Source organism: Rhinopithecus bieti, unplaced genomic scaffold (assembly GCF_001698545.2).
Source record: "Rhinopithecus bieti isolate Rb0 unplaced genomic scaffold, ASM169854v2 scaffold_12478, whole genome shotgun sequence".
NCBI classification, from domain to species: Eukaryota; Metazoa; Chordata; class Mammalia; order Primates; family Cercopithecidae; genus Rhinopithecus; species Rhinopithecus bieti.
In genome coordinates, this window is record NW_016807367.1 from 239926 (window position 1) to 259746 (window position 19821).

The window sequence follows — 19821 nt, forward strand, 5'->3', positions numbered from 1 at the left end:
TTTCTTCTTTTTGAGAGCAGTCTATCCTTTATTTCTTAACTTCCTGTCACTCTTTTATTGGTAAAGCAATTATTTTCTAAAATCAGTGGACAGAGCTCATAAAGTGACCTTGTTTGCCCACGTTCTGCATTGCTGAGAGATAAAAAGAATAAATACACACTTTTGGAAGAGAAATGAATCACTCCACTATTCCCCATCATAGTAGCCTGTGCCCATCATTGTAACTTTAAACAAACTAGGTTATCTGCATGAAGATTGGGAAAATATCATTTTTTAAATGTAGGAAAATAGTGTTTGCTTTTGGAGACATTATATCAAGTAGGTTTTAGATTAAAATAGTAACTTACTGGCCAGACGCAGTGCCTCATGCCTGTAATCCCAGCACTTTGGGAGGCCGAAGCGAGTGGATCACCTGAGGTCAGGAGTTTGAGACCAGCCTGGCCAACATGGTGAAACCCATCTTTACTAAAAATACAAAAATTAGCTGGGCATGGTGGTGCATGCCCGTAGTCCCAGCTACTTAGGAGGCTGAAGCAGGAGAATTGCTTGAACCCGGGAGACAGAGGCTGCAGTGAGCCGAGATCACACCACTGCACTCCAGCCTGGGTGACAGAGCAAACTCCATCTCAAAAAAAGTTAAAAAAAAAAAAAAAAAAAAAAAAAAAAAGTAACTCATAGGAGCAAAGGAAGACTTCCTCAGAGGTCCTTAAATATATTCTCTTATGTCAGAAAACTGTAACTAAATGGGTCACAACTGCTAAAACTATTTCATGAAAGCATCTCAAAGTGATTTGCTAAAATTGTTACCTGTAAATATGTCTGCAGGGAAAATAAACTTGTTATACAAGTCACTACAAACTTCTACTATAAAAAAAGTATATCAAGTTGCATCATCCAATTACCCTTTCAGCTACTGAAAAGTCAGCCAGTTGTATAATGAGCATTATATACCAGAGAAAGTACTACTGCCAAATAGTCCTTTCATAATTTAAGGCAAAACCCACACAAAAAGATCTTAGTTACAAATATTTATTCACAAATTACTTGCTTTATTAAATAGATTTAACTTTTGACTAAATAGATGGGTAGAGAGAGAGAAAGAGAGACAGAGAGAGAGAGATACTTAGGAGGAAGTTAAGAATAATGAGCTCTAGTTCCTTCAAAAATAGTTGTGTTGTCATTTCTAAGAGGGGATGGAACAGGTAATACATTAGGTAGTTTTGCTTTTTTTCAAGATGAAGACCCTAAACTATGAGTGTAGTGATATACCATACCACATTTTTTCAAGTCAAGATTGCTCAAGACATCATTGTATTCTACCTGCTGAAATGTTATAAAGAAATGCCCAATGGTATAGACAGCAGCTCCAGATTATTTTCTTTGAAAAAATGATGATTCTCATCTGTTATCCACCAGATGCCATGTCGGATACAGTTGTTATAGGGAGACCACAAGAACTTCAAAGCTACTTGTTCAAGATGGATTCATGAAAGTCTCTATAACATTATCTTGCTTCCATTGATTATTTTTTATGAAAATCCAATCTTTCCATGGATTCTGTCCTCCTGAAGCATGTGGGGAGCTGTGTAGAAAGACAGTGGGTATAAGGGTAGATATAAAAGTGGGTGGTAGATGGAGAAAGAGAACCTGATGAAATGGAGTCTCTTCATAACCACTACAGTTTTTCTCCTGGAAATGAAAAGCTTGGAATACAAATATAAGTAGATTATTTGCTTTGGGCTATGTTAAATAGAACCTAAATAAAATGATGCCAGGTGTTGATTCAATCAGTGTCTTTTAGCATCACAATATAGGCTTTCTTAATTTCCAAAAGCAGAATAGGAAAATTCAAAAAGCAAGCCAGTGTTCAGGAATATTTTACTTCTTATTTTAATAAACATTTGTTTATGCCTAGAGGTGCCATTAAATTTCCAGACAGACATTAATATACAGCTCACTAGGGACTGATGTATATGCAGTGATTATTGCTGGATGTTTCACTTGGGGCTCACTCACTCATATACACAGCTACTGGACAGAAGATTTTTTTCAAAGTTTGTGCTTCATTTATACCCCAAGATTGTTCTTCTACTTACATGGAGATAAATAGCTATTTATGATGTGGATCTAATAATCACAATAGCAAACTTTTAAAAATATTTAATGAATCTTTAGAAAATCTTTCTGTGGTTACAGTACAGAATAATTTAACTTTTGTTTAATTTGAAGAAGTGACTGAAAATAGGGTGGTTAATACTGAATAGTATGTTTTGCTCTATTCTCGTCACAGCTCAAAACTTGGCATAGACTCTAAGGGTAAGGGACTGGGTCGATATGGGAAGATAACCAAGGAGGCACCAATTTCACCTGTGCAAATAGATGCCAATTATTATGAACTTCAAGAAATCAATCCAAACATTGCTGTGAAACCTGAGCCTGAATGGGTTTGGTATGTTAACTCTAATTATAATAATTAGATTATAAATAATTCATCACGTATCAGTACAATGAGTTAATGGCATTATATTTCTTTGATGGGTACTCTTGATTTTTTTTTTTCAGCATTTAAAAAATAAGAATGCTGCCAAGGAGCTGAGATTCATGGCTTTAAATCTTTTTTTAAAGTTTATAACGCAAATCAGAACATAGAAATGCTATTCAATGATTTAAAATGCATTTTTATACTGCTTTCAGGTGCTGGAAGCAAATATCACAGCAGTGTGGTGAAAGTCAGAAAGCAATGCTGGCAAAATTGAGCCATTTTTCTCGGCTAAATGGAATGCAGAGAACATTCTTAACTCTAAGAACTGGTGGAACTAAGTGAGTAACTTCTTACTGTGGCTCTGAGGAGCTATTGATGATAATTCTATTTGGCTGCCTGGCATAGCTTTGGAAACATGGTCATTAAAGCCCTGTTTCACTAACTTTTAAAATACAGATGACAAGATCAATGAGCCAGGTAAAACTTGAGTAATGACTGAGTTTTTTCTAGCATCAAGAGTAATGCAGTAAGTTTGTTGTAGTTGCCCTAATTATGTATATATGTGTAAACACTAAAAATAAGTATTGGATAACATGCAAAAGAGATATGTGAACTATTTATCTCTTTTGAGGATGCAATTCTGGCCATATCAATTAAGATTACAAGCACACACAGACTTTCCCCTGGCAATCCCATAAAGATAAAATTATCAGCACTTAAGGGTACGTGTGCAAGGATGTTTGCCATAGCTTTGTTCATAGTGACAAAAACGAGACACAGCAAGAATGCTCCTCACTCAGTATATAGATAAGCAAACTATGATTCAGCTAATGTTATGCATCCAATAAAGAGAATGTGTTATATCTTTATTAGTTGATTTGGAGGGGTTTTTACACTAGGTGTTCAAGTGACCAAAACAGTTTTCTAATTTATTTTATAGTTGTGGTGAGGAGGGATAGGTAAGAGAGGGAGAGGAAAGGGACAGACAATTTAACAACATAGTTAAAAAGTATTCTTAATGAAATACATGTAAAATATTACCCCATTTATTCAACATTGTATATCTAAGTATTCACATGTATGTCCAAAGAAATGTATTAAAGGATAGTTACCAACAATAGTGGTTATCTTGGGTGATTTTTAGTTTCTTACTTATATATATTTTTTGTTTGGGTTGATTACTTTACAACAGCATATTTTATTTGTATAATGAGATTTTAAAAATTAAAGAATCAATAAAACAATGTTTTAATGTTACAAACATTTAAGAAAAAACTTTACAAATCTGTAAAATACAGAATATATAAACAAATTTATGAAAGGTCAAAAAGCAAGCTATGTTTTCAAATATAATATATATTCCAGATGAGTTAGGAAAATTGTTTTAAGTTTGGCAGTTTTAAAAAATTATAGAAAGCATTTGACATGCTGATATATAATGGCCCAAGTACAAAAAAAGACAATTTGCAAACCCTAATCCTGTTCAAGGGCCCTTAAACCCACCTAGAATATCTATCCCAATTGGACATTCAGGCTTTGAAATGTGGGGCTTTGATAGAACAAGTCAGAAAGTGCAGCAGAACCCATTCCTCCTGGGGCAGGAATTGACATCTCCTGCTTCTTCCAAGGACTCAAAGCATGCAATCCCAAGATTTCCAACATGTCCAACAAAGAATAGATTAGGATACAACTGATTTTTCATTTTGGCCATCTAAACATCTGTATGTATCACAACACAGTAGATCTGCCTCAGTTTTGAATATGGGGAAATTAATATCTTGGTTGCCATCTATAGAAATACCAATAATATCTACCACTTGCTGATCATTGAGGATGTATGAGGTATGAGGTAAGTGCTTTCTATGCATCATCTAATTTAATGTTTCAACAATAGGTAGGTAATATTATCTTCGCATGGCTGGTGCCCTCATTTCATTCAGATTTCAAATGGTGGCACCTCAAAGAGGCCTTCCGCAGTCACCCAGTCTAAACTGGAATACCTTACCCCAGGGTAGTACCAGATGCCTGGTAGTCCTATACTAGAGCCTCAGAATCTGTCTAGAACTTCTGAGGCACTCAGTAAATAATTTGTTGAATAAAAGAATTATTTTTACTTCTCAAATAACATAAGGTCATTGAGATGGTTGACTTGGCTGGGTTAAGGGATACCCAGATCGCTGGTAAACAAGATTTTCTGGATATATCTGTGAGGATGTTTCTGGAAGAGATCAGCATTTGAATCCATAGACTGAATGAAGAAGAGTCAAGGTGGCAAGCATCATCCAAGCAGTGAAAGGTCTGAATAGAATAAAAAGGTAGAGGAAGAGGGAATTCACCCTCTTTTCTTGAGAAGACATCCATCTTCTCCTATCCTTGGACATGATTCTCAGGCCTTCAAATTCAGACTGGATTAAATTACACCACCAGCTTTCCTGGTTTTCCAGCTTGCAGATAGCCAAATGTGGGACTTTTCAGGCTCCCTAATCACATGAGCCAATTCTCATAATAAATCCCCTCTCATGCACCTACATGTTTCCAGCTCGTTCCGTTTCTCTGGAGAACCCTTACTAATAGAGTCATGAGCCTCAGCTTCCTCGTTTGTTTCATTTATTATTTCATTTATTCATTCAACCAATACTCATTAAGTACCAACTATATTTCAGGCCTGTTCTAGGCCTTCAGAATGTGCCAGTGAAGAAAGAGACAAAGTTCTTGTGTCCTTGGAGCTTGCTTTTCAGTCATTACAATATTTTTTCCACATAGTTTTCACTGGTTGTCAGAAAAGTAATAACAAAAGTAAACACTGTAAATTTCCTTCTATGAAACTTAAAAATGTAAATATGCTCCTGTCAGAATGATAAAAACCAGGCAAATTCTTTACATTTCACATTTGTAATTATTTAATTGCTGACTTGAGTAGTCTTAGCTACAGAGGTAAAACAGACATTACAAATGAATGATAGAAATGACTAATAAAATCATTGTCCTTATTTAAGGTAATGATAAAGAAATCAAAGCAGAATTAATTCAGAAATTTTTTCCTATTTGTTGGTTGCATCAATAAATTTTAACACTTGAAAAATGGTTTTACCAAGCTAAAATATTACATCCTATACATTCTCCTCTCAGGAGAAAAAGAATTATCTACAACTGCGTAGGCACAAGTCCTTACAAGGAATTAGAAAACTTGGTTTATTGGTTGGTTTGTTTTTTAACCCAGTGCTAACCCTGGGTAAATGTGGCCAGAGTCCTCAAACCACCCTGCATTTCCTCATCGCTAAAATGGGGATAATAATACCTATCTGTCTGTACTATTGGATTGTGAGAAGCAAATAAATTCATGCAGTTATTTTTTTTTTTTTTTTTTTGAGACGGAGCCTCGCTGTGTCCCCCAGGCTGGAGCTCAGTGGCGCGATCTGGGCTCACTGCAAGCTCCGCCTTCCGGGTTCCCGCCATTCTCCTGCCTCAGCCTCCCGAGTAGCTGGGACTACAGGCGCCCGCCGCCACCGCGCCGGGCTAATTTTTTTTGTATTTTTTGTAGAGACAGGGTTTCACCGTGTTAGCCAGGATGGTCTCGATCTCCTGACCTTGTGATCCGCCCGCCTCGGCCTCCCAAAGTGCTGGGATTACAGGCGTGAGCCACAGCGCCCGGCCTCATGCAGGTTTTTATAACTGTCAAGTACTACATATATTCTATACAAAATATAATTTTTTGGTGCAATTATAAGAATATAAAAATGAAGTCTACTAACATCTGATATATATGTAAGTTGTTTTAGAATGGGAAAAATTTAATTTAGTGCTAATTTCCAAATATGCTTCACCTTAATGAAATGAATGCACAATCTAAGAAAAACCAATTTTAAGACTACATTAATCTTAAGTGAGCCACAGCGCCCGGCCTCATGCAGGTTTTATAACTGTCAAGTACTACATATATTCTATACAAAATATAATTTTTTGGTGCAATTATAAGAATATAAAATGAAGTCTACTAACATCTGATATATATGTAAGTTGTTTTAGAATGGGAAAATTTAATTTAGTGCTAATTTCCAAATATGCTTCACCTTAATGAAATGAATGCACAATCTAAGAAAACCAATTTTAAGACTACATTAATCTTAAAAGTGGTGTAAGAATAACTCAAGAATTTAATGCATTGCCACATCAAATTTATAGTTCTTAAAGAAAGCCAAAAGGCAAGCTCAAACTTGGAAAAGTATGATTCTTTTGGTGTTTTCCTTTGATAATTTAACTGTGTAAATTAATATAAATAGAAGACATAAGATGTTATTCAATGTACATGAGGAGGAGACTTCGACACAATAGCATAAGATTAAAACCGATGCTTGGTGTTCATGGCATAACCTCCTATAAAGGATAGCTCAGGCAGGGAGAACTGATTCCACAACAGGGCTTTTTCCTATTTCACATTCCAAGAGCTCTCCTTAGAATCCACAGTTGTCTTAGTCACTGATTTGGCACAGCTGGGCCCCCAAGGGCACAGCAGCCTTTGATCGTCTCTGTCTATTGCAGTGTTGGCAAATTCTTCTTGGCATCTTTGTCCAAGGCATACACTAGGTGGATGCTAGGGTTGGAGACACAGAAGGAAGGGCGCCTCCCCCACTGTCCTGGGGTATCGGTGGGACTTCCTAGAGGAGAAGACAACGAATATGAGACCTAAAGAATGAGTAGAAATTGTCTAGAGGAGCAAAGCTATTGTTTAAAGAGAAGATGAGCCACATCTATAAAAACAAGGAGAGATCCAGATTGCAGAGGACCTGATATTTTAATTCCAAGGAGCTTGGATTCGGTCTGATAGGTCAAGAGAATATTGACTGCTTTTGAGTGCAGCAGTTATAAACTGAGATTTGGATTCTAGATTAACACGGGAACTGAGCTGAAGATTTGCTACTGGAAGGGATGGTGGTAGTGGTGGACGGTTAATACAGGAGACCTATGGAAAGTGTACGTAACAGTTGTGTTGTGCTACTGATGTCAGTAGCAGCAGGTAGAACAACAAATTAATTTCAGCAACATGTATCAGGAAAGCCTTTTAATTCTGAGAATATCTCGTTATCATACAGCAAATATGACAGGAAGTGAGAGAAGTTATCTTTTTGACTCCATCAGGATCCTATAAAATAAAATGTGTGGTTCAAGGAGCAGAGATGCAGGAAAGTAGGGATTGACTTTGATACATGTACTTGGTAAATGCTTGCCCTTGTGTTTGATCCCTCCTACGCAGTAAGATAAAGGGACAGATACGAAAACAGTTGGGAGATGGAGTTCAATGGATTTGGAGGTTGAAAGGAGGAGGAGCCTTGGACAACGCTCTGGTTTGTGACTTTGGGTGATTGGAAAAGCAACGTGATTACTGAGAATGTTTAGTGAGGAAAGTTGGCCTTTCTTAAAATAAGCTTTCACTGGGAAATGAAGGCAAACAAAAATAACAGAAACAGGTAATTTTACATAGAATGGGCTTCTAATTTAACATTAATGAGAATTTAACTATTAGTTGAACCATTTATTTGTTACTCAATTTTTATATTCATCTCAGTTCTGTTTGAGAACCCACCCTTGGATATTTTCCCTTCCTATCATCTTCAATTCTTCTCTTTCCTCAAAAGAAGAGTTAAGACTTATGTGTAAATTTCTCTCTGATTGTAGAAATATATAAAATTAATAAGCAGATAGGATTCCCAGACCAGAGAATAAAAGCTTTATGAGAGGTCATCTTCTTATCAAAAGCTTTAAAAATCTACAGCTGGCTAGTTAATTGGAAAAGGCAATTAAAGCAGGGAAATATGTAAGCTACCTTTTTAAAAGGTTTAAAAGTGTAAGTTGGTATACACTTTATATATATAATATATAGGTGTATATACATATACATATGTACACATATGTATATACACCTATATATTATGTGTGTGTGTATATATAGGTGTACATATTTATGAGATACAGAGTGACATTTGGTATATGTATACAGAAAGTAATGATCAAATCAGGGTGTGTGTGTGTGTGTGTGTGTGTGTGTGTGTGTGTGTGTATACCTTGCCTCGTCTTTGATTTTTGCATCATCTTTTTTAAAGAACCAGAGCCACATGCCTGACCAATTTCCAGTTTCCATTTCTTTAAGATGCCAGAAGAATGTTGAAGCAATCTGAATGCAGAATCCTAGATTTTTATAAATTTACTCTAATATTTTGCAGGTATATAATCCACATATATATGAAAACAATTTTTAAGCACTCTAGTCTTCATAGAAACAATAAACTTCTGTATTTATACTTCTTTCTTTCCTTTTTTTTTTTTTTTTTTTTGAGACAGAGTCTTGCTCTGTCACCCAGGTTGGAGTGCAGAGGCATGATCACAACTGACCTCCTGGGGTCAAGTCATCCTCCCACCTCAGCTCCCTGAGTAGCTGGGACTACAGGCACACACCACCATGCCTGGATAATCTTTATATTTTTTGTAGAGAAGTGTTCACTGTGTTGCCCACGCTGGTCTCAAACACCTGACATCAAGCGATCCTCTTGCCTTGGCCTCCCAAAGTGTTGGGATTACAGGCATGAGCCACTGCACCCGGCTTCTATATTTATACTTCATTAGTGCTCAACATTTAACCAAATAATGTTATCCAAATAACAAGAGCAAAAGATACAAACTGGTTTGGGAACAAAAACAGTTGACTTTTTTCTCCTTTTATTTTTAGTTGACATATAATACTTGTACATATTTATGAGATACAGAGTGATATTTGGTATTTGTATATAGCATGTAATTATCAAATCAGGGTAATTAGTATACTATCCCCACAAACATCATTTCTTTGTGCTGTGAACATAAAAATCCTCTCTTCCAGCTTTTAAAAAATACACAGGCCGGGCGCGGTGGCTCAAGCCTGTAATCCCAGCACTTTGGGAGGCCGAGACGGGCGGATCACGAGGTCAGGAGATCAAGACCATCCTGGCTAACACGGTGAAACCCCGTCTCTACTAAAAAATACAAAAAAAAAAAACTAGCCGGGCGAGGTGGCGCGCGCCTGTAGTTACAGCCACTCGGGAGGCTGAGGCAGGAGAATGGCGTAAACCCGGGAGGCGGAGCTTGCAGTGAGCTGAGATCCGGCCACTGCACTCCAGCCCGGGCGACAGAGCGAGACTCCGTCTCAAAAAAAAAAAAATAAAAAAAAAAATAAAAAATAAAAAATAAAAAATAAAAAATACACAATAAATTATAGTTAACCCTATTCGCCCTGCAGTGTACAGAACACCAGAACTCGTTCCTCCTATCCAGTTGTAACAATTGCTTCTTGGTAAGAGAATGTGTTCTTCAGTAGCTTCACATTAGCATATGAGAACAACCCCAAAGCAACTCTTAACTGGAGTTTAAGAATTAGAAAGATTTGGGTAGAGTCTAGACTCTGGAGTTTACTAGCTGTGTCACCTTATAAGTTGTTTATTTTTTCTGAGTGTTGGTTTCTTGAAAAGGAGCATAAGTGTTACTAGAAGGGGGTCCCTACCCAGACCCCAAGAGATCTCACACAAGAAAGAATTCAGGGCGAGTCCACAGAGTAAAAAGAAAGCAAGTTTATTAGAGAAGAAACAAAAGAACAGCTACTCCATAAAGACAGAAGCCCCAAGGGCTGCTGATTGGCTAATTTTATGGTTATTTCTTGATCACATGCTAAACAAGGGGTGGATTATTCATGAGGGAAAGAGGTGGGCAATTCCCAGAATTTAGGATTCCTCCCTTTTTTAGACTATACAGGGTAACTTCTAGATGTTGCCATGGCATTTGTAAACTGTCATGGTGTAATGGGAGTGTCTTTTAGCAGGCTAATGAATTATAAACATAATATAGTACATAATATATATAAACGTATAATTATAATGAATTATAGTTAGCATATAATGATCAGTGAGAACTATCAGAGGTCACTTTCATCACCATGTTGGTTTTAGTAGGTTTTGGTCAGCTTCTTTACCATATCCTGTTTTATCAGCAGGGTCTTTATGACCTGTGTCTTATGATACCAGTCCTACCAACCTCCTGTCTCATCCTGTGGCAAAGAATGCCTAACCTCCTAGGAATGCAGCCCAGCAGGTCTCAGCCTCATTTACCGATTCAAGATGGAGTCATTGTGGTTCAAATGCCTCTGACATAAGAACCATAATTCCCAAAATTCAGTGTTAAATGAATTGTCACAGATTGCTGACAATTTCAACCCTGAAAAGTAAACACATCAGCTTGAAACTGAAGTGCACTTTGCCAGGTAGCAACAGGCTGACAGCATGTCTGGGTCTTTATTGCAAATAAGGCTAAATGTTAGCATGGATCGCTGCATAGTTCATTTGCCCATTCTGCTCTGATATTTAAAAGACAATGTCATCTAGAAAAGCTCTTGGTACACCATACTTACTCAATAAGCACTCACTTCCTTACCTCTTGATGAGAGAAAAAGATGTATTTCTCTCATCATCATCCCTCCCCAATTCCTTTTGCCATTATTATTATCATCAAAGCTTCTACTAAACAAATAGTTGAATCAAATTGATTTAATCTTAGGAAATAAAGGTTCTTAGGCTACGCTTGATGGATTATCCTAATCATTTGAAAGTGTTATGGAATAAAAATCAGTTGATTTCTGATCTAGAACACAGGTGAATATTTCAAAAACAAGTAACAGGCTCAACAATTTATGGGCTCATCAGTTTGCTCCATGCCTCCCTTCTACCTCCTTTCTGAGTGATGGTAATAACTGATAACAGGAGAAAGAAGGCAGAGAACAAGGGTCTTCAAAACAATGGGCTGATTTAGGTTCTCTTCCCATGTCCCCATTCTTCTGCCCTTAAGAAAGTGTTATTCTCTTGGTGTGATAGAACTATTTCCCCCAAGTCCTTTGTCAGCGCCCAAACCTTCATATACAACACACAATTATTGGGCTCAGTATCAGTTCTGTTCTGGTCCTCTGGAAACCCTCTGTGTTGGGGCTTTGTGTGTGTGTTTTCATTTGAACACAAGGTCTGGTGATGATGGGGGAGGGCAATATGGGTTACTTTCCCTCACAGAGATGTGATGAGGATAAATGAAATGATATTCATATAGCACTTTAGGATGTTCTTGTAAAATGAACCTTTGTAAATATGAAGTATTCTAAAAGGCCAGTGACTGCAACTTCTATTTAAAATAAAAATTGCTGACAACAATTTCAAACCTGGAAAGTAAACACATCAGCTTGAAATTGAAGTGCACTTTGCCAGGTAGCACCAGGCTGATGGCATATCTGGGTCCTTATTGCAAATACGGCTAAATGTTAGCGTGGATTGCTGCATAGTTCCATTCACCCATCCTGCTCTGATACTTAAAAGCATCTAAAGACAATGGCCAGGGCTTGTGTTGTTTGTGATCCAGGGAAATCTGGAAGGCTGGTTCAGTCTTTGACCCTCCAAGGGCTTTCCAGTCTATCTGAAGAAAGCTAAGATAGGGACATCTGGAGGATCCTGAACTACAACAGGATCCGAGCCTGCTCCTGTGATTGACTGTAGTCCCTTAGAGGGCAATTAGAGCCATCCCATGGGGTGAATGTGAAACTAGATCAAAGTGATTCTCTGGGAAACCTCCAACCAGGAGCAGAACCCTCATCCCTCACGTGGTCATGATCTGGGAATAAAGCCATGCTCCTGGATCCTGTTTGGAGCTATGTGTATGCAAACACCATATGTTACCCGCTTACAGTATATTGAGAGATGTTCTAAAATTATCACAGAGCACTGATGTGTTTTAGACCCTATCAAGCAAAATAGGGCCTAGGTCTACCAGAGATCACACACTAATTTAGCATTCTGGGTGCAGAGGGGAATGATCAGTGAAGCCTCTATGAGCTGACGGAGGACCAAGCCAGCAAATGCAATAGGAAGAACTAGGAAGAAAATGAGTCTTGGGGAGTTTAGCTCTGGTAGATTTCCCAGACAACTATGCAAGTGAGACTTGGCTCTGGAGTAACAGAATAAAGCCACAAAGACTCAGCAAAGGAAAAATATGAATTTCAGTGGAAGGTAGAGACCGATGCCTAAAACTTCTGAAACGAAGTAGCTTCTCAAATAATCACAGTCATGGCCACTACATGTGTACTTGCCCACTTGTAACCTCACTCTTTGTTCTCCACTGTGGAGTTCTCCTTAGGCCCTCTTTTTGAGTTAACACATAAACCTATAATGGGGTGTCTAATAAATATATAAACATATAATGATATAAACATACAACTGGTTATCTACTAAAACATTCACAGATGAATAATAAACCTACAAAGAACATTAGTAATTTCACTACTGGTTGATGATATACAAACAAACCTACCAAGTAATATCTCAGATATAATATGCTTGTTTTCAGAATTTTAAACTTCAAGTTTGGAGACTTTGATATTCTTTTTGGATCTATTCTTTGGTAACTTCAGAGAGGTTGTTCACATTTTGGTGTTTCTATAGAATGAGAAGAAGTATGTCATGTTTTTGTGCAAAGATTCAGGAAAGACATTAGATATCTTGCCACCATTTTGTGTTTATCATTAAAATGTAGGAGACTTTCATCCTATTCTGTTCCTAAGTCTATTCCACAACTAGTGATGTTTAGGATTACTGTTGACTTTTCTTCTCTTTGAGAACAGGAAGGAGGACAAAATGCAGGGGGAACAAAAGAAGGAACATTTATTACCATTAACTCTACCTCTAGGTGATTTATCTATATTTAACCTTCACAACCGTCTTATGAAGCAGGTATTATTAACCATGACATGTTTTACCAGTGAAGAGAAGGGTCACTTGCCTCTCAATGAGATAGCATGAGATTTTTATGCACTTCTTCAAAGTAACAACAATATCATGTCTTCCCTATGATTTTTGAGAATTTGCATTTTCCAGGTTTGCCACCCCTGCTCTTGGCTATTCTATTCTATCAACAAAGAAAGGAATCTTTAACTGTGGTTAGGTAATGTACTCAAATGGTAGATATGGAGTTTAAAGCCTCCATGTTTTCACTGTCTCTTGCATTCTTAAGTGTTTTAAGGAAGGTATTTCATATTGGTTTTAGAAGTGCATTCATCTGTAATCACACTTAGCCTTCAAAATAAATCTTTAGGTAGATGACTAAAGTGATCATGAGAAAGTCATAAAGCATGAAAATTGAATCATTTAAAACATGTTTATTCTTTCTCTCTTTATTGCTTTTAGGATATTCTACGAGTAGGAATAACATGTGATAGACTCCAGCTGTTTGCAATATGGTACTAAGTGAGGAGGCATATTATTTTAGGAAAAATAGAGAGGGAAACAGATACAAAGTACTTTCTAATTGCTTTTCTCTATGTTCTTTTAGAAAGCAATGCAAAAACAGATTGATCTTGTTTTGGGGTTATTGTTAAGGTCTCAAGATTTATACTTTGCTTTCTTGGGTCAGATAGTTGATGGGTTTTGACAAACTTATACATGTATAGAGACCCAAGTTGTGAAAAGATCAAAATATTTGCCAGATATTCCCAGGTCTTCTTCAAGTTAACCCAATGACACATGACACACATCCAGAGGAAAGGAAGATCTTACTCTTTGAGGAAATCCCAGTCTTCTTATAAGTCCATCAAAGCAAAGAACCAGAAAGAGCTTTTGAAAAAGATATTTCAGTTTAAAATGCAGCAGATGACAAACCCAGTCCTAGAGCCCTCTGGGAATTTGACTACCAAAACCCAATATATCACAGAAACATTTATTTTGTAAGTAATGTTAATAATATTCTCAGAGGTCTGTCTTTATTGTTTAACACTGCCATCATTTATTGATGACTAATGGCCAATAAACAGAGCCTCTTGTCTTTACTCTGGCTTCTAGTCAGTATTTGTGGATTAGGTCCATTAGTCTCCTTTTGAAAGCCATTGGGACAATGCAGCTGGTACCCAACTGAAGAAGACATGCAAAAAACATTATGTGCCACTCAGGTAAAGACAAAGAAGTGAAATTGTAAGGAAGATGTGCAATTGCAACCACAAGAAGCACTAAAATGTAAGTACTGTATGACCTAATGAGTATTTCTGAATATATCTAATCTTGTGACTTACCTTTTCATTCTAGCTTTTAGAATACTAATCACAAATAGATCCCATATTATCAAATGTGGATCTATAAGAGAGTATGGGAATACAGTTGTTGAGACCACATTAAGGAAAAAAAAAATGCTCAGGCTTTTAAGAATGTAAAAGACATGCAGAAATAAAAGGAATGATAAGAAAATTTAATTACTGGAAATAGATGGTAAAAGGAAGATGGCACACAATTCAGAGAAAAAAAATACAACACGGGGATTTGGGGAACTATAATTCAAGATGAAATTTGGGTAAGGACACAGCCAAACCATATCAGGCCTTTATATTGCACTTTCAGGAAAGTCTTGCTTGTTTGGGGTTGATGCATAAAAACTCACTAATTGGATTTAATAAGAAAGTTCCACTATGCCCTAGTAAAGCATGCACTCTCACCCTAGAGTAGACAGATCTGGGGAGTTATCTTGAAGTAGAAGGGACTTGAAAGTTTAAAATGAAGTTTTAAGAATCTTAACATTTCTTACCTAAAATAGTATAGTATAGAGAGGGATAGAACAGCAAACCTTTTTTATAAAAGCAAACATTTTTTATAAAGGGCATGGCTGTGGCTACATTTCAGTAAAAGTTTATTTACAAAAACAGTATTTGGTCCAAGGGCTTTAGTTTGTCTGTCTCTGGTTTAGGACAAAAAATACCAGGCTAGTATTAGCAGACGTGAATTTAAGAGCTCTGCTCTGATAAGATGGATTGGAGAATACCATTGGTCTGGTTATCCAATTTCTTATTTCCAGAGAAACAATTGTTACAGTCCTCTGCCAGTAGGGAAAGAATAAAGTGATACTTTCCTTGGAAAATGGCAGTAGTACTTGTTTTCTCTGTCTTTGTTGAAGAGTTTCAATCCCAGTACCCAGGGTCACTTCAGGCCAAGAGGGCCAGCCTTGTAATTGATGGTAGGAGACCCAATGTATTCAAAAACAATATTTATAGGTGTCTGGCCTGATAGGGTTCTAAGGTATCTTCAGATATAGCTTCTGACATTTTCTTCCTCCAACTATGCACAAATTTGATTTACCAAGATCGGTAGGCCTATTATTACAACAGCAAATTCCAGCCTTAGTCTTCTATTTGATAATCGATCTATCACCAATGATTCCATTTCTACTGTGTGTAACTTGAAAAGATTGTATGAGTTGAAGGCCATCAATTAGGCATTAGTCAGGGTTAGCAATTCACTTTTTGGAGCAACCTCTAGATAAAGAGATAATGGTTTACTTTTCTACTTTTTAGAACTGCATAGCATATAAAATTAGGCTTTTCTAGAAGTAACAGAAAACTCAAAATAATAGTGATAAACCAGAGAGAAGTTTGTTTCTCTTAAATACCTACGATCCAGAGATACTCAGGCTAGAGTCCTTAGGTAGCTCCAGGAAGTTCCCATCTTGCCACTTGGCCACTCTTGGGAATTTCAGCCTTTACATATGCATTGAGCCGGCAAGAAGAAGGAATAAAGAGGTGAATGTCCCCTTCCTTTAAGGAACTTCCTAGAAATCAGCCACTTCTAGTTACATTACATTGCTGGAACTTAGTTACATGCCTACTTACTGGCTTCAAAAGAATTTCTAATCTTTATTTAGCAGTCATGTGCCCAGCTAGAATCAGGAGTTCTAACACTAAGGGAAAAGGTGAGAATGTGTAATGGGAGACCGACCACTAGCAACCTCTACTACCCATTATAATTACACAGCTCTTGGAAAAGTCAACCCAATCTATTCTTTGAAATGTTTAGCCTTTGAGAGCTCCATGAACCCAGGGTAATGTGTATAGGTCTCCAAATCACAGGGACATAATGCTCTCCAAACTTCTTTTAGATCTTTGTTCTTACTTAAGTTGGACTTATAACTCTTGTTGTTGCCCCACCTTAGAGGACACTCAGAGATACAGTAATTGTGTATGATTTTCCAGGAGGAGATGAAAATACTCTCTGGAGATTTTTAATATGTTTGGCATTTAAGGAATATGAAGTGGGCAACCACTCTATAAATAGTTTCATTTGCCCTACATGAATGCAGACAGCTATCTTTTCCCTGAAAAACAATATTAAACAAAATTACACAGGCAATTATTACATATTAATTATTTTCTGATATGTAAGGCAAAATTATGTATTTATTTTAAATAAAGAAACCTGTATTACTTATGCTATTTTACAAACACATGCTTTTGAACTTTGTCTTTTCATCTCAGTCATCCCTCATTAGTGGTGCCGAGCTATGCCTTTGTTTTTAGCTTAGCTAGTTGTTCCAAGTGCTTCTGTGATATTGTTATGCACAGAATGTTGGCTTTATTTCTTTTACTCCTTCTATCCTTCATCATTTATTAATGACACAGATTGTGTGATGAAGAGTTGTCAACATTATCATTTTTCTATATTTACAGGTATAATAACTGCATTGAAGTGGATTTGTCATCTAATAGCCTTAAATGATTCCTCTCTTTCGAGCTGCATTTCACTCCATTATTTACTGTGCTTCCCAATAGCTTATCATCCATGACTGTCTACTCTCCTCTCTCCCCTTAATTTCCTGAGACAGATTTCCACTTAAGAGACAGAGAAACTATTAGATGGAGAGGTTCCACAAACCAACAGAGCATAAGGTCTTCCGCAAAGAGACACATTCACCTCTCATGGGTTAAAGAAAGAAAATGGCGTTACATCTTCCACACTGACAAACTGTCACTATCAATGTGCAAAGGGCATAATCCTGTTTCAATTGAGGAAATTTACATGCAAACTCTCATTAACACAAATACAATAGAAGCTAAGTGCCTAAATTCCTGTAGAGAGAAAAGAGAAGTGGTTATGTTCCTAGTCTAATGTAAAACATGACTTCCTATATTTGAGTTGGAATTTTCATAACTGTTTAATATTAGTCTGTGAGTTTTTCTTGGGAGAGGCAATATCAGAGAAGAAAATAATACTCTATCTCTGTAAAGCATTTTAGCAATGCTCAGAGAAGTGGATTACCATACATGTATTCTGGAAATTATCTTGCTAGCTCCAATATGTTTTCAAATTATGCATATATTTGTAGTATTCTGTTATAATTGGCACACTCACTACAAATCTTTATCTTTGCTGTATTTGGAATACAAGAAAAGAAGAGCATTTCCTTTCATGGTAGCATTTTGAAGCTAACAATATTCAGTAGTATAAAAAATATTCCCTGATAAAATAGTTGTTCTTAAATATGGTTGTTTGAAGATTACATATGTCCTCATGAATCTTTTCATTTAATTTGTAATTACTTTAAATGATTAAAAGAATACAAACAACTTATCTAATTTCTCAAAAGAAAAATATAAAACAAGATTATCCTGCTGTATGTAATTTTCACAAATTATCTACCAGTGATAAATTACAGGAGTTGATTATTGAACCAAACATTACCACCTAAACTATGTTTCTAAGAATTCCCAGGTGGCTTTTTATTTAACTTGTCTGAATGGAGTTCTATGCTTCAATATTTTTATAAGCCCATGCTAAGACTTGAGAAATTCTTGATTGAAGATGAGGGTAGGCTGATTTAGAAGTATCATGAAGACATGAAAGTGCTAGTGAAGTTTGGGCGAATTACTACAGCATAAGCGGTTAACTTGAAGCTTATGGAAGCAACTGGTCGACTTGCCTTTGAATTTAAGAATGTAAGAATTAATAGAGACTATATTTTAAACCTTTCACTTATTTTTCATCTATCACTCACTTCATGTTATTAGATATTTATTAGGTTCAGAGACTCAGTTGCTGGGTATGTACATTGTTACCTGAGCCTTTACTTATCTCATTGCTGTAGTCTGAATATTTGTCCTCCACCCCCCAAATTCTTATGTTGCAATCTAATCCCCAGTGCAATAATAGTACTAAGAGGTGGGGCCTTTGGTTAGATCACAAACGCAGAGTCCTCATGAATGGGATCAGTGACCCTATCAGAGAGGCCAGAGAGAGTTTATTGGCCTCTTCCACCAAGTGAGAACTCAGCAAGAAAGTAGCATCTGTGAACTAAAGAGTGAGCTCTCACCAGATGTCACATCTTTTGGAACTTTGATCATAGACTTCCCAGCCTCTAGGACTATAAGAAATAAATATGTGTTGTTTGTAAGCCACCACTCTATGGTAATTTGTTATAGCAGCCCAAACTGACTAAGACAGTCATCATGGGAGACATTTATGTTGTGTCTACACTAAACACTCAGGACATACGCTACCAAACAAGTGAATTGAGTAGGTGATATAAAACTGAAACAAATAAGTTAGGAAAATTTTGACTTCTGACACATGGTATAATAGTAACAAAAAGACAACTACACAAATACAACCAGCAATAATTCCCATTACCACCACCCATTTTTAAGCATGCATTCTGTACTAGGCTATATATTTTACATACATTTTCCTGAGCACAACTCCATGAGGCATGTTTTTACCAATGAAGAAACTGAGTCATAGAAAGGTTAAGTTACTTGCTGAAAGTAAATTGCTAGTAAATGCCACAGCCTAAATTTGAAAGCAGTTTTGTATGCGCTGAATTTCTTGAGTAAATCAATAAATGGTTACAAAGCCCACATTTCTTAACCACTTACATAACACCATAATTCTGAGTTTACCAATCAGTTCCCTATGATTAGGTGGAAAGGAGAAACCCAAATATTTAAATACATTAGGTTCATTTATTTTGTGAGTTCTTTTTACTTGGTAAAAGATTAAGTGACTTCTTTGAAGATCTCAGCTAATGAGATCAGGGGCATGAGCAGAGTCATGGCTGGAACACAGATGTTCTGATCTATCTAGATCTATCTAGTACAGTTCCCATGCAGTACTATCTCACTCCCACCCCGTGATGCCCATTACTTCATGACAGTCACCATTATCTAAGATGAGTTTTCATCATCTACACCTTGGGAGAAGTTAAAGAAACAAAACACGCATTTTCTTTGTCACTGACCAAAACATAAGATAAATCTTATTATTATTTTTTGGCTTCTACATTGTACCCTCTGATTCTATTCCAACTATTCAAGTCAATAAATACATATCAAATATTTACTATATGTCAAGGTACTATGTTAGCTAGTGTGAATGACAGTAAAATGAAAAAAAAAAAACAAAACAAAACCCAACAATCCTTCTTAAGAAGCTTCTATTCTAGTTGTAGGATGCGTATGTACACAAAAAAATTTATGGTAA

General features: G+C 36.6%; 1 long non-coding RNA gene across 1 annotated transcript in view; it reads right to left on the minus strand.

Moving 5' to 3' along the window:
* Positions 1-6585: 6585 nt before the first annotated feature.
* The window catches only part of LOC108535473 (uncharacterized), a 35152-nt gene continuing 21916 nt past the window's right edge, over positions 6586-19821 (minus strand). The window contains exon 3 of the long non-coding RNA XR_001887239.1: positions 6586-7137. This is a non-coding gene — a long non-coding RNA (uncharacterized LOC108535473). The remainder of the gene's footprint in view (positions 7138-19821) is intronic.